The sequence below is a fragment of the Dermacentor albipictus genome, unplaced genomic scaffold (genome assembly GCF_038994185.2).
Source record: "Dermacentor albipictus isolate Rhodes 1998 colony unplaced genomic scaffold, USDA_Dalb.pri_finalv2 scaffold_82, whole genome shotgun sequence".
Lineage (NCBI taxonomy): Eukaryota > Metazoa > Arthropoda > Arachnida > Ixodida > Ixodidae > Dermacentor > Dermacentor albipictus.
In genome coordinates, this window is record NW_027225636.1 from 275,984 (window position 1) to 291,597 (window position 15,614).

Below are 15,614 nucleotides of genomic sequence, written 5' to 3' on the forward strand. Positions count from 1 at the left end.
AATGAACTCCGCTATTCAAAATTTGATTGCTAGTATAGGTAGTGTCGGGGATGGGCCCCAAAGTACTGGTTTGCTGTAGCCACCTATCGTTGATAATTAGAAATTAGTTAATTTAGCGTAACTTCGCTAATTGTCCACGTAAGTGCGGAAATTGCTCTGTATGAGGCCGCCAATCCATACACTCGAAAGGTAAACATAACGTTACCGTGATTTACGTTTTTCTAATCTTAAAAATTTGGTGCAGCTAAAAAAACCCTGTATACACAAAACAAACAAAGGTAATACGACGGGATAAAACCAAAGGAAGCGGCCACACTGTCGCGCACACTTTGAGCGTTGCCAGTTCGAAGATATTACAACAGACCAATTAATAGTTGTTTTCTAGTGCATAGATTCCTAAACAAAATTACACCCTTTTGCTCGTATCTTGCCACACAACAATAATCGTCATCTTTCTCGTCCGCATTTCCGTTCTTAAACGCTGTGAGCCCAGCCCTTCCAAGTCACGAACGGCATGCGCGTTATCACCATGAGAGCATTATCGACAGGAAAGTAGCGAGCACAGCGTTTTCAAGAAAGGAAACGCAAGCAAGACAGATGACGATTATTCTTGTGTGGCAAGATACGACCCAAAGAGTGTAAATTTGTTTAAGAACGTACTCCCGATTACGTCTTTGCCAGTACAAACAGAAATTTTCCTTGTTATCGCACTTTCTATAGAACGAACACAGTGACTAGTGACGCATTAAGTAACTGAACGGGCCGGTCGAAACGAAAACGAGTAGGCGTCATCATTGTAGGGTGACGACATCTCTTTCCCCCACCGAAACGAAAACGTGCGGAGTCGGCCTTTTCCCGCCAAAGCCGAAGTAGCTGGCCCGGTCAACGAGTTCAAGGTCAGGCGTAACACTGGCGCCTTCCTTCAAACTCTTCGTGCGACTAGCGAAGCGGCAGATCTCGTGGCTCAAGTTAACCAATAAGACAACGCCTGCACACGGCACTTAAGAGCCAGGCCGGTGATTTGGCGCGCACTCGGTGCTCGCAGAAGCGGCGGAGACGCCGGGCCTGGCGGTCGCTACTAACCCTCTCTCCCCTTGTGTGACTATGGTCTCGCCAAAGTAACGTTGGGTCTCGCGGAGGGATAAATTTGCCGCGCAACGGTTGCGTCATTTGGTCGTGGACCGGTTGGACGATTCGACAAGACAAGCTGCTTCCTGTTCTTCGGCAGCTTACGTATCGATGTGTTCCAAAACTCTTGTCTTCCTTGTGGTGTTCGTCGACGAAACTTTGAGGGTATGTTGTGCGGAGTTGGGACGGCTGCCCGGGGAAACAATGCGGTTCGTCGGTGCAAACCTTGAGAACGCACAGCAGGGCTTCTAAATGTGAGTACATATGAAATATGTTCACTGCTCTATTCATTGTCTCTTCGAGTTATAAAGAGCATAATTTTAAGCACTTAAATAAAGAAGCTATTGCCCTTTTGTCATCTCTCCGAACTCGCGCCCAATTGTTCGTGCTTCATCTAAACAAGAGGCGGGTATTGTAGCGGTTTTCGTAATTGTGCACGACCTCAGCGAACATAGAGTAAGACCTTGTTGAGTTGACCAGCTGATGCTCGACGCCGGGCCCATTACCCTCGCGAGCTCGAGCGTGAAACTGGAGACGTACCGGAATCATCTGCCTCGCCGCCATTTTTGCCGTTTTCGTGGGGAGGGAGGGTGCCGTATTGTTTCGGAGCAGCTGTTTCGCGCTGTTCCTCTGCTGCAGGCTTCCCGACTTTCTAAAGTATTTATTATTGCGAAAGCAATAGATAGTTTTAGTTGCACGTACAGTCGAGCGCGATTTGGAGGTTATCGCGCGAGGGTTAGCCAGCCCAGCACTCCAGGCACCTGGCGGCCGGTTTCGGGACAGGAAAAATCATGATTTCGCATTCTTCTCTCCATCGTTAGCTGTTACATACAACAACCATCACTCCGAGACAAACTCACCGCCCTTTCTCTGTATTCTACGCTTTCTATTTGTTGCGATAAAGTGTGGACTTGGTTACCTCGTATCTTCGCGGGCTTAAGCTAATGTTCCTGGTCACCCATTCTTCCTGGCTCAGCAGCAATGACGTTATATAGGCTAGACACAGCTTCGTAACGTCCAATTTCAGATAATACCGAAGAATACGTCGTGCGCACTGCGATCACTGCCTGTTCGCAGAACCAAAAAAAGAAAGAAACTGATAGCCCAGCAGGGAGTGACGGCTGCTGTAGGAACAGCAGAAAGAGTGAGGGAAGCAGCCGGATACTTCCCTCGCCTCGGCAGAGAATTCTTGGCCATGGCGCTGTTCGCGTTCTCGGTCGACGCTCGCGCGATAACCTTCAAATCGCGCTCGACTGTACGTAGAGGCTTTGCGTACGTAGAGCTTCTACGTGTAAGCAGTGCGCATGCGTAGAACGTAGCGGCCGCGCGCTAGTCTCACGGACGTACGTGCGATTCAATTCTTTGCGTGCGTTTGTTGCCCACGTAGACAGCTTCGCGCGGGAGTTCCGCGAGATCACGAACAAGCGATAGCGGGCCGTGCACGCGAAGACCGCTTGCATCGAAACACGGTGACAGGAATGAATTGGCTACCGGCGGGTTCACATTTCCCGATAGATGGAGCTACGTGGTCCCTCTTGGGGCGCGTCGCGTACGTGTAGCTAAAAGCGTTTCAGATAGCGTGCACGTAAGGTTTGTAGGCTCTTCACGTTTGCGTACGTGAAGTCTCCACGTACGTGTAACTAAAGCTGTCTAATACTACGCCAGGTCTAACCGCTCGTCGCGTATGCTGTGGCCACGCCGTGGCTCCCCCAGAGCCGGCGCGGCGCTTAGCAGCTGGTGTGACGTCAGCTCTCTCCGTTGCTATGACGACGCGTGACGTCGGCTTGCTTCCCGCTCGTGGCGTGTACAGTGGCCCCCGAGCATGCGTCGCGCCTAGGTGGTCTCTCCGTTGATATGACGACAACCTCGCCTTGCGCTCGCTCGGTGGCGGCTTCACTGGGATATATTGGCCTCGAGCTCCACCACTGGAAAAGCTGGCGCCACCGTCGGCGTGACGTGCTAGGAGGGATCACGTGGACATAGCGGCCGCGTCGGCTGCTTCGGGCGCGCCGAAGCGAGCTGAAAACGAGTGTAAATTTCCTCGTACGCTGCGGTCCTCATTTAGTGGCGAAATTTTTCCGCTTCGAGTGTCTCCATTACAACGCTTGAAAGCACTGCAATAGGTAGTGGCTGCCTTTGAAGGCGCGCAGCATGGTAGGCTACTGCTCGGTGCCGCAGGGCCGGACGCACGTAACGGAGGCCGGTGGCAGCCTTATTCACACGTAGCCGCAGGACAAGAAGCTGCGTGAAGCTTGGCTCGCGAAACATAAAACCGGCAAACAGTCATCGGCTACAACTCGGGTATGCAGCAAGCACAGACGCGAGGAAGATTTCTGCTACGGTGCCCGGTCTGCGATGTTCTGAAAACGTCCACTGAGACGCTCGCCCGAGTCCGCTGCCCGACTAATGTCATGACGGTTTGGTCTATGAACTTGTCGATGCTACAGATACTGGCAAGTTCAGTGGAGTGGAAAGGCAGCGGTAAGAAGCACATCTAAAAAAAAAAGCATGGCATAAGGTCATGTTTGTGTTATGAATTAATGCACTGGATTACAAAAAAGGAGCAGCGGGAAATTGCACGCTGAGAACACCGATAAACATATATCAGTGCGACGCAACTCGAGAAATAGTATTGAAAGGTCGAAGAATTTAGAAGAAAAAAAGATTGAATCGTCGCGACGGCACATCACAGTCCCCGTAGGCGTCGAAGTCTCTACAATGAAATTATTTTTGAACAGGTCTGATAGCGCCCACGCAACAATGGTTGCTTGTATACTGTCAAATGCTCATATTCTGCGGCCTAAAGCTCATGGCACGGTGCGAAAACGCGTGCGCGGAGAAAGCGACACAGTGCGCGGACAAGCATGCAGATGCGCAGTCGGTCGCTGCAAATCTGCGCGGTCGCTGCATTGAGGCTTCGCTCTATTACACTCCATTTAGTTATACAAACACTATAAGAAGATATTTCACATAGTTTGCTCCCAGCGTTTACCTACCTTTCAGGCAAGAAGCCGGTTCGGGAGACTCCATCGCGGCGACCGCGCGCAGTGGCGTTCGCTGTACGTATTCGGTAAAGAGATAGCGTCTGTAAACGATTGTGTGATTTCAGTTTGCCCAATATTATTATTTAGACAGTAAGAAACTTCTCTCGTTTCGAAAGTACTTACAGAAATGTCCGGGAGAGCTCGCGCGTAGTGTTTTCAGTGAGCGCTGACAGCAAAACCTATGAGGAGCGCGCCACGTGATCCCTCATACTACGCCAGCGAGGCGCTTCCGATAGATGGCGACTCCGTAACTCCTCGCCGCCAATAGCGGTGCGCTACGCGTTGGTTGATTAATCTCGCCATGGAAATTACCGACGAAGAGTCTATATCTGAATCTAGTTGATCTACTGCTTCGAAACGGTTAAATTATAAGGCGAAAGCTAAGCAAGCTAGGAAGAATGAGAGAAAGGTTACAACGTGCCCAGGAAACTTTGCTTTCGCAATTCAACCAGGTTTACCCAGAGCTAAGCCACAGCCAATTTTTTTTCTCCTTGTTAATAAATGACGGCTATGGATGTCTGTGAAATGGTCTGTTATTTATTTTGGTTACTTGATGTAAGCCCTAAGTGCAGGCAATACCGGAAGGGTGAGCTCGTTTGCGTTTTGCAACCACGTGCTGCGTTTTGCGTTTATACTGTGGTCAGCGATAATTTCCATACCCAGCCTGTCACTCGTTAGATTTTTCCGACATTTTCTGACGTCTCTTGTACATTGCACTCGACGAATATTTCAGCAATAGCTGCGATATTGTTTACATGTAGGTTTGATTCTGGGTCTGAATCTCTTGTTGTATGTTAGTGAAATTTGCTGACGTGTTTTGTAGTACATGGCCATTTTACAAGTTTTACTTTCCGCACTCCACGTAGAAGTTGAAGCCATACGTACTTCATTTTCAACTGCACTGCTTGCGCATATTCATTATAGGCTCGGGAGAGCTTGCGACGGATTTTGTGGTGTATGCTAGTTTCTTAACATGCATTGGGGCTTCTTTTAACTTATGTTTAAGAAGTCCGAGAGTATGGTTAGTGGAGGCAAGGTAGCAAGGGTGAGTGAGTGAAGAAACTTTGTTATGAATGCCTGCAGAACGGTTAGCCTTCCCCTTTTAGGGAGGCGTCACCGTGACGCGGCCATGACGTCTTCGCGGTGTGTGGCGCCTCTACTTCGGCCGCGGCCGCACTACTTCCTTTGGTCGACTGCGCCTGCCCCTCTTTTGGGGTGGCAGCCTCCCTCCGGTTTCGCTCGGTCGTTGCCTTTCGAGGGCTGCCGAGATCTGCTGGATCGACGGACTGGGCTTGGACATCCTGGTCATAGCACCTCGTTGCGGCCTCGAGCCGCGGTGGGATCGTTGTTATCGTTACAGCTTCGTGCGGATTTTTAGCACAGTCCCAAAGGTAAAAAAAAAAAAACTATACAGATCCCACGCACTGTGGGAATCGATGAAAGCAAAGCTTTCCGTGCCGGATTCTTTGATTTGTGATGTTTACGGCTAAAGCTTCATTTATTCAATGTTTAGGCTAACACGAGAGTGGTGAGTTGATGTTAACGTTACCTTGCCCGCACCACTGCTATTTTTCTGCGTAGTACACAGAACACACAGGGAGGGGTGTTTGCTTGACGCGTAGTTGTGCGCCATATTTTATAACTTCTGAGAGGGTAGAGCGTTGCCATTTTTCTCACATGGCACGCATTGTGGCAGAAGTATTAAAATCGAATTGGATTATGGGGGCTGTACTTTAATCCAAAACCACACTCGGATTATGGGGCAATTAAGCCGTAGTGGCAGACTCCGGATTAATTTTGACACTGTGATGTTCTTTAAGATATGTCCCAAAATCTAAGTGCACGTGAGTTTTCTATTTCGCCCCCGTCGAAATACGGCTGCCGCGATTGGGACCACATCCGGCTACGACCTCTAGCATTGCAATAGCCGCGCAGCTACCGCGGTGGGCTCAGAACTGTTGATTTGACGGTCGACCGCTCCCAGACCCTGCAGTGGGCTTTAATTAATGCGGCTGTGCTTAAGCACGCCCTGCGTAATTTGTCCGCTTGACATATCTGCATGGCGTTTGTTTTTCAGAAATAGCAGCAACGTACTGCACCGTATCTTGAACTTAAGCGTATCCTGTTTCCCCGCAACTGCTGTCGTGTAGTAGTGGTGCTTCCCAGTGTGTCTATCAACCGGGAAAACCGGGAATTCTCAGGGATTTTGAGTAGTCTGGAAAAACTCATGGACAACTCATGGAATTTGTGCCGCTATCAGGGAAAATTAGCTGCAATTTTATTGAAAGGGTCGAAAGTAATGCTGGCTTGAGTAACAGTCGGGAATCGTAATGAATCGTCTTTGACGTCCTGTCGTCGGCTGGAGAGCTGCCAGTGTACAGTCAACGACCGACTTTCCGTATTCCCGACAATTTGGACGGCTTCACGGCACCACCACGTACCCCACAGAGTCAATGTATCAGAACGTTTGATATTTTTGACGCAAGAACTCTTCGCCGTCCGATTTTCCGGACGTTTTGCCGTGACCGCAGGTCCGAAACGGCAATAATCAAAGCCACCACGTACCTCTGCCATTTTCATTACCTCGCCGCCTCGAACCGGCGCTCTCGCACGCAGATCCGCTGGCAGCCGTAACCACCACTGCGGTGACGTTCGCTATGCAGCTTCTTGCCGTTGGGTGTTGTGTATTTTATTGAAAGAATTCGCTGCTGTCAGCAATGGCACGGGCTCCGCCTTTGCGGCCCTCGCGATTGGCTTAGGAGCTTGGAAAGCACGCGTTGTATAATGCCGGTTCCCGAAAGTCAGCTTCGCCTCTGTACTGAAATGTTACTTGGTGTAGCATACGCAAAAGTATTGCAGTGAAGCATAACAAGCGTGGAAAGGGGCTATTGCCACGGTACACAGTATGTATTCCTTAATTATACACGCGTGCACCCATATGTCTAATACGTGTATCAAGATGCCTTCAAGGTGTTTTCGAATGTGCCTGTGGCGGTTTGAGCTCTCAAGGCCAGCGAATGACATGCATTTATTTTTTCCAACTGGCCGATTTTTCGGACGTTTTCGAGCCCCCTAGGGAGTTAGAAAAATCGCACGTGGAGTGTGCAACTGACCAAGAAGATGCATCAAATGGTCCGTGGGACGAAGGAGTGGCGGAAGGAGGACAAGAACTGGAAGGACCTACGCATTGAGAAATGAACGGGAAAGGAAGCGTGCTGCCGCCGTTTTGAAGGAGCTCGAGCTCAAAAAACAAACTGTTGGCTGATGCTGAGATGCAGGTGTCCTTCATCGAAACCAAAATAAACTCTTTAAAGCAGTGAAACATAACACTAAGGCATCGTGCGCAGGCTGAGAGTATGTCAGGGCAGTTGAGGTTCACTTAATTACGAGCTGTTGAGAGAGAGTCTCAATTGTGACAAAGTTCGGGCCTCATAACCCATGAGCTTGCTATCAGTTGATAGAAATAGCTCATATTCGAAAATATTTGCTTCTGTATGCATCTCCTTTTTATTCGTTTTTGAGAGTGTCCGACTCGATTTGAAATTTTTTTAGAAGACACTTTATTTGCTGTGCATTTTACTAACTCCTCCCTTCGATTCTCTTCTTGAATAACATAAACACTACTCCTTAGTATTCACATTGGCATAAGTTTTTTTTTTATTTTCTTCATATGCTTACTAGAGAGTGACAGCATCGGGCGATATGGCTTCAGCCTGTCTTGACATAAAACAGTTCTGAATCACTCAGGGAATTTTGCAAAGGCACTCAGGGAAAATCTGGAATACTCAGGGAACTTGGGAATGCCAACTTGGTAGACACCCTGTTTCCTTGCCTTCACACATCACCTCCCCCCTCTTTTATATTGGAACTGCCTCTTCTCCCTCTCCTCCTCTCTACAGTTCTATCTGTGTCCCATCTGGCCATGCACGGTAGTAGAAAGGGAAGCGCTGTAGTTTCTGCAGTGCTTCTGCGGGGAGTCACGGATAATTACAGCTGTCAAGCAGCTAAAGTGACGACGGCCATGGAGCTCCAGAGGGCATTGTGCACATTCAACCTGTTGGGGGGAAAACGAGTTCCTCCCATCGCCTTTTCTCTCTTACTTGCGCTGTCATCCATATACACCCTCTGAACTCATAGTCGCTCATAGCACTTCCGGGCGACGAGCGATGTATTATAGATTTCCATAACTGAGCAATCGAGCGAAAAGAATGTCCGACCTGTTCGCGCGATGGCTCGTTTTGTCGCTCAAAACCGTCGCTCTGATGGCGTTTGGGCTTGATACCAAAGTACTTGTAAGTTGTGGCGAGTTCTACACAGCATTGTTATCGAGGGAGTAGGTGGTCTATTAGTGAAAGACATCAGTTTAGTTTTGGAAATATTTAATGGCACTAACAAATTAGAGCACCATGCACATATCACTTCTAGGCCAGTTTTTACTAAGTGGCTATGAGTGTTACTTGTTGCACATTGATACAATATACAATCATCTGCAAATAGTCTGATTTTGTTCCTCACGTACCTGGGTAAATCATTAATATAGATTGGAGAGAGTAAAGGTCCAAGTACGCTGCCTTGTGGTACTCCAGACGTAATATCAGCATAAGATGAGGTAGAATTGTTAACTGATGTAAACTTAATTCTAGATGAGAGCGGATTGATGATCCATGCAATTATATTAGAGTGAATGTTAAGTTGTAAACATTCAACAACCTAGTGTCTGGAATGCGATCAAATGCCTTAGAAAAATATAAAAGTATTGCATCAACTTGAAACCCAGCGTTTATGTCGTTAATAAAACCGGGAAGTAGGGTGTCACATGAGTAGCCCTCGCAAAAACTGTGCTGATGCTTGAAAATAATGTTATGCTCTTCAAGGAAGTTGATGAGTTGACAGTGTATGATATGTTCAAGTAATTTACGAGTAGTGCTGGTTAAGGAGATTGGACAATAATTAAGTGGAGAAACACAATCGCCTCATTTGAAAATTGGTATTATTACAGCGAAGCGGTATACCTCTACCGTCCAATGAAATGTTCGTGTTGGCGTGGTAAGCAAAAAACTCCCCATACGTGGGCCGATCCCGGAGATAGTGCAATGCCGGGCCGACCTGCAGCAGAGGTTAAGCAGGTGTTATTCAAGCACATTCTCCCGTGAACTGGCCTTCCTCCACGTACGACGGGTGCACCACATCCATTGTGGCTTTTGAGTCGCGAAGTACCCGACACGGTTTGCCGTTTACCATGAGGTCTCGATTGTACGGTTCTAGCAATTTCAGATTTTCCTCATTGCTACTTAGTGACATCAACACTAGTTTGGGATTTTTGCACCCCATGGAGATATGCCCCGTTTCTTAGCAGTTGTAGCAAACTACTTGTTTCTTTGCCTCGAAAGCTTTTTTTTCTTTTGCCTTTCTGCCCTCTGGTCGGGTGACTCCTCCTTTCCTGAACGAAAAAACCAGTCAAAAACACAAAGGACAAGAGAAGAAGTTCACGACACAACGACTGGGGGAGTACAAGTATGTACCAACTGGCCCAGATTTCAACCCTTCTGCAAAGCATTTCTTCTTCCCTGGGCGTCTTTCTAAATGTTCGTACTCCCCCAGTCGGAAAATATACAAACTAGCCATAGGACTACCAATCAGCACCAGCACGCACAAGTTGCTGCAATTAGGCCTACACAACACTATAGACGAGCTCATTGAAGCGCAATGTACGGCACAATATGAATGCCTCTCTAAGACTAGAGCAGGCAGACACATCCTAGAGAGATTAGACATAGGTTACCACACACAGCATGGTGTCAAGGTGGACATCCCGAGAGATACAAAGGAAAGATTGGTAATACCTCCCTTACCAAAGAACATGCACCCAGAACACAATGAGGACAGAAGAAAGAACAGAGCGATGCAAATACAGAAGAAATTCGGCAGCGACAAGGACGCAGTGTTCGTAGACGCGGCTCGATACAGTCACAGACGGGGATTTACGGCAGCCGTAATCGATAGGGATAAACGTACGTTGCAAGACATGCGCAACGATACGCCCCTCAAGTAACGAGATAGCTGAAGAAGTAGCCATAGCGCTCGCAGCAGCTCAGACTAACGCAACCGTGATAGTCAGCGACTCTCAGACGGCAATAAGAAACTTTGCCAACGGCCGAATCTCCCCGGAGGCACTACGAATTCTTCTTGCAGGAGGGCAAAATTACAAAAGAAAGATATATATCACCTGGACACCCGCTCACACCCTCGCGGAGGACGGCAACAACGAGGCGGCACATGACGCGGCTCGAGGGCTTACGGACCGAGCCGCAGTCGCAAGTGACGCCCCGACACCCTCCGGACGTGACGGTGCGGTAAATGAGTGGGAGTGGGAGGACAGAATGACAACATATAATGACATTACGAAACATTATAGGTTACAGAGGTGCATATTCCCGCGACCTCACGCAAAATTGACAAAAAAGCAGTCTGTCGCATGGCGGCAGTTACAAACTGCTGTACAAACTGCTGGGTGTGAGCGGGTGTCCAGGTGATATATATCTTTCTTTTGTAATTTTGCCCTCCTGCAAGAAGAATTCGTAGTGCCTCCGGGGAGATTCGGCCGTTGGCAAAGTTTCTTATTGCCGTCTGAGAGTCGCTGACTATCACGGTTGCGTTAGTCTGAGCTGCTGCGAGCGCTATGGCTACTTCTTCAGCTATCTCGTTACTTGAGGGGCGTATCGTTGCGCATGTCTTGCAACGTTTATCCCTATCGATTACGGCTGCCGTAAATCCCCGTCTGTGACTGTATCGAGCCGCGTCTACGAACACTGCGTCCTTGTCGCTGCCGAATTTGTTCTGTATTTGCATCGCTCTGTTCTTTCTTCTGTCCTCATTGTGTTCTGGGTGCATGTTCTTTGGTAAGGGAGGTATTACCAATCTTTCCTTTGTATCTCTCGGGATGTCCACCTTGACACCATGCTGTGTGTGGTAACCTATGTCTAATCTCTCTAGGATGTGTCTGCCTGCTCTAGTCTTAGAGAGGCATTCATATTGTGCCGTACATTGCGCTTCAATGAGCTCGTCTATAGTGTTGTGTAGGCCTAATTGCAGCAACTTGTCCGTGCTGGTGCTGATCGGTAGTCCTATGGCTAGTTTGTATATTTTCCGACTCGGGGTGTACGAACATTTAGAAAGACGCCCAGGGAAGAAGAAATGCTTTGCAGAAGGGTTGAAATCTGGGCCAGTTGGTACATACTTGTACTCCCCCAGTCGTTGTGTCGTGAACTTCTTCTCTTGTCATTTGTGTTTTTGACTGGTTTTTTCGTTCAAGTATGTACCAACTGGCCCAGATTTCAACCCTTCTCCTCCTTTCCCTTGCTGTTCTTGTCACTATTTTTCACCGAATCTGACCTTTCCTTTGATTTGTACTGACTTAACTTTGACCATCGCTCTGGCTTGACGGGACTGTATTTATTCCTCTCCTTAGGAGCTTCTTCGCCTTCGAACGCACGGCGAGTTACATACCCCTTAGCGAGATCAGCCGCTCTCGTGAGTGTCCGCACCTGGCTTATCCTGGACCCAATACTTGGATGTTTTCGGGCGGCTGGCGGAAGAACTGTTCTAATGCAACGTACTGCATTGTCTTTTCTGTGTCGCCGAGTGCACTCTCTTCTCTGAGCCATTCTTTCAGGCTTACCTCCAAAGTGTATGCGAAATCTGAGTATGACTCACTTTTGCTTTTCTCGAGTTCCCTGAATTTTCGCCTGAATGCTTCTGCTGATAATCTATACTTTATAAGCCGACTCGCTTTGAATTTATCAGTCCTCTGCTTCTTTCCCCATGCGGGCAATGATATCAGCTACCTCACGTGGCAGTAACTTAATAAGTGTTGCGGCCGCATGCTTCTCGCAAATTTTGCCTTCTCACCTGCGCGCTCAAACTGCGCTAGAAAAAGACCTATCTCCCCTACTACTGTGTCGGATGCCATCAAGTCTCATTCTGCACTCGCTTTCTCGTGCCTCTGTGCTAGGTCTTTCAGTATTTTCAGCCTTCAGAAACTCAATATCTAGGCGCCTCATTTCGAGTGTGTCGTGTGCAGCACGGTCGCGCTCTTCTTTAGCCTCAAATGCTGCCCGCTCGAGCTCTTTTTCTTCTAGGCGCTTACGCTCTTCCTCCTTACGTGTAGTGCTCTACAGGCATTCCTTCAGTTCGTCGTCTGCCCCGATTGCTTCGATCACCTCAATGATCCCTGGCTTTCTCTTCGATTCGACAGTTTGGAGGCTCAACTCTGTGGCCAAGTTAAACAACTTCAGCTTGTTTAGTGTGTTCAAGTTCACGGCTGGCTTTAGTGCCGCTAAATGTTCACCCTATAACAACCTGAACATACTCAAAACTTCCGTCAATGGTTAAAGAAAAATCCCTGCTTTGTACTTCCCCAAAAATATGTAAAGCCAAGTGATATCTCGGTGAAAAGCCATGCACTCACCATATGCAGTCATCAATCCTGACACCTTCCTTCGCAAGCTGTCACCAGGACAAAGAGGAAAGTCTCTTAGATGTCATCCAGTGTTGGGCAGATGAGCAAGATTGCAAAACAGTTGAATTTATTCCTGGCAAGCCAACTGCCTCTGTCCAGAGAAATTTGGGCAACGCTCACACGGAATGAACTGCCTTAGCATTTCACACATGCATTTGGTTTTTGCCGCTTGTGCACTGCATTGTGTACGAACCACGCACTGGTGCGTTTATGCTAACAATGAGGCGACAGGTAGATGCACATACAGGACTAACAGAAATACTCTGAAATATTGAGGTAAAAAAGATCTTAATGTAAGGCTTTTGCACAGAAGTTTTGTAGAGAAGAGTAACAGTGTTTCATAAAGCCATGGCTTTGCTGCGGTAGCAATTTCACCAACATAGAATATGGCCATGACTTTAAAAAAAACAGTAAGAAGTTCCTCCAGACAAATTCTGCACAAACCACATTGATGGACCCTAGGAAGAGCACAACTTTGCAAGTGATTTGACGATGCAGATGACAGGCAGAATCGTTCCAATGCCATGAAAAAAATCCAGCACTTGCACTGTACCAAGTTAAAAAAAAATGGAGTAGTTGCCTCTAGTTCACGAAACATGCCTTGGCGTTGCACAGCAAATTCCTAAAGTTCCACCAGACACACACACGCACAACCAAGCAGCCTCCTATGCCTGTACAGTCTCCAGATCATAGCAGCAGCGGTTTACGATGGAATGGCCTCCACTTATTCTGCATAAAAATAAAAGTGCACAATGATAAAAAAAACGGGAGATTTAGCTAAACACGCGTACAAGCTTGCTTTGTCGACAATGATCAAGCCATTGCACAATCAACATCCATTTCATTTGAGTGGCGACCTGAAGGGCCCAGTAATGCTGTAGACAGCTAGTTTTAGCTTTAAAAAGGCACTTTTGCAATCAAATCAGATCCAAAAATGTGGTGACGCTTGGGAAATGTGTATGCACAGTACTATAGTGCATCACCCAGGTCTCCCAATCCTTTCTTATCTAGTGTGTGTCCCTACATTCACTTTACTCAGGTACGGCTGTGCTGTGAAGATAGTTACCGATGGGGGAGCTTCCTGTTTATACAGCAGAAGCGATACTATCTATAGAGATCAAACTTCAATGGTCCCAGACAACTAGAATGCAAACATACTAATCCACAAAAAGGGAGATGTTAAAGAATCGAAAAACTATAGGCCCATTAGCTTACTCCCAGTATTATGTAAAATATTCACCAAGATAACTCGCAATAAAATAAGGGCAACTCTAAACTGTTCCCAACGAAGGGAACAGGCTGGCTTCAGGAAGGGATACTCTACAATGGATAACATCCATGTCATTGATCAGGTAATATAGAAATCCGCAGAGTATGATCAACTTCTCTATATGGCTTTCATAGATTACGAAAAGGCATTTGATTCAGTAGAGATAACAGCAGTCATAGAGGCATTACGTAATCAAGGAGTACTGAACGCTTACGTAAATATATTGGAAACTCTATAGGTGCCTTTATTCTCCACAAGAAAAACAGGGAGATACCTATAAAGAAAGAGGCCAGACAAGTAGACGCAATCTCTCCTATGCTGTTCACTGCGTCCTTGGAAGAAGTATCCAAGCTATTAATTTGGGCAGGTTCAGGAGTAAGGATCGGCTGTGAGTATCTGAGCAACCTTTGGTTTGCAGATCACATTTTGTTCAGCAACACTGGAGTTGACTTAGAACAAATGATTGTGGACCTGAACAGAGAGAGTAAGAATTGGGTTGAAGATTAATATGTACAAAACAAAGATACTCATGAATAGCCGGACAAGGGAACAAGAGTTCAGGATCGTCAGTCAGCCTCTGGAGTCTGTGAAGGAGTACATTTACCTTGGACAATTAATCACAGGGAACCCTGATCATGAGAACGTAATTCACAGAATAAAAATGGGTTGGAGCACATGCGGGAGACATTGTCATCTCCTGAATGGAAACTTACCATTATCATTGATAAGGAAGGTGTACAATCAGTGCATTTTATCTACTGCTGACATATGGGGTGGAAACTTGCAGACTGACAAAGAAGCTTGAGAACAAGTTAAAGACTGCGCAAAGAGCAATGTAACGACGAATTCTAGGCATAACGTTACGAGACAGAAAGAGGTAACCTAATGTGCAGGTGAAATAACCGGCGGACCATTAGGGTTACAGGATGGGTGCCAAGAGAAGGGAAGCACAGTCCAGGACGGCAGAAGAGGGGTGGGCGATGAAATTGGGAAATTCACGGGCGCTAGTTAATCGGTTGGTGCAGGACAGGCGTAATTGGAGATCGCAGGGAGAGGCCTTCATCCTGGAGTCGACATAAAATAGGCTGCTGCTTCCGATGATGAACATTATGGTTCATTGTATTAAAGGTTTTAGTAGTCTTAAAAGGCTGAGCCCACATGTACCCGAGATCAAGTGAATAATAATATAATCAGTTGATGTTAGCAAAGCCAAGTTAGGTGAACTTCCTGAACTTATACTGAAATGACTAGGTTTCAGCAAGCTAAATTTAAGGTAGTTGTTAATACAGTAAAGCAATAAATTTTCTGCAACTTCACTAATTGAAGATAAAATACATATAGGATGACAGAGACCAGCGTTGTCACCCTTTTTGTGAAAAGGAACTACCTTAGCTTTCTTAGACATCTAGGGAATGTTGTAGCGAAGTGACGCAGTTGTAACTTTTCTGACACATCAGCTCACCAGGGAGACAACAATGAGAGGGGATGAGTTCAGGCAGAGGCAAGGCCAGATCCGTAGGTACGAAGACGAGAAGTGCCATTTAAATAACTAGGTTTATTAACTTAGAATTTAGATTTATGCTCTACACATATCAAATACAAAACGATGACACACCGATCGTCGACGGCATGCCTGACCGGCAGGTGGTGAACT

The 15,614-nt window shown here is 47.1% G+C and overlaps 1 long non-coding RNA gene across 2 annotated transcripts in view; it reads left to right on the forward strand.

Moving 5' to 3' along the window:
• The first annotated feature begins 836 nt into the window (after positions 1 to 836).
• LOC139053220 (uncharacterized) overlaps positions 837 to 15,614 on the forward strand; it is a 31,198-nt gene continuing 16,420 nt past the window's right edge. For both annotated transcript variants that reach the window (XR_011510319.1, XR_011510318.1), the window contains exon 1: positions 837 to 1,382. This is a non-coding gene — a long non-coding RNA (uncharacterized lncRNA). The remainder of the gene's footprint in view (positions 1,383 to 15,614) is intronic.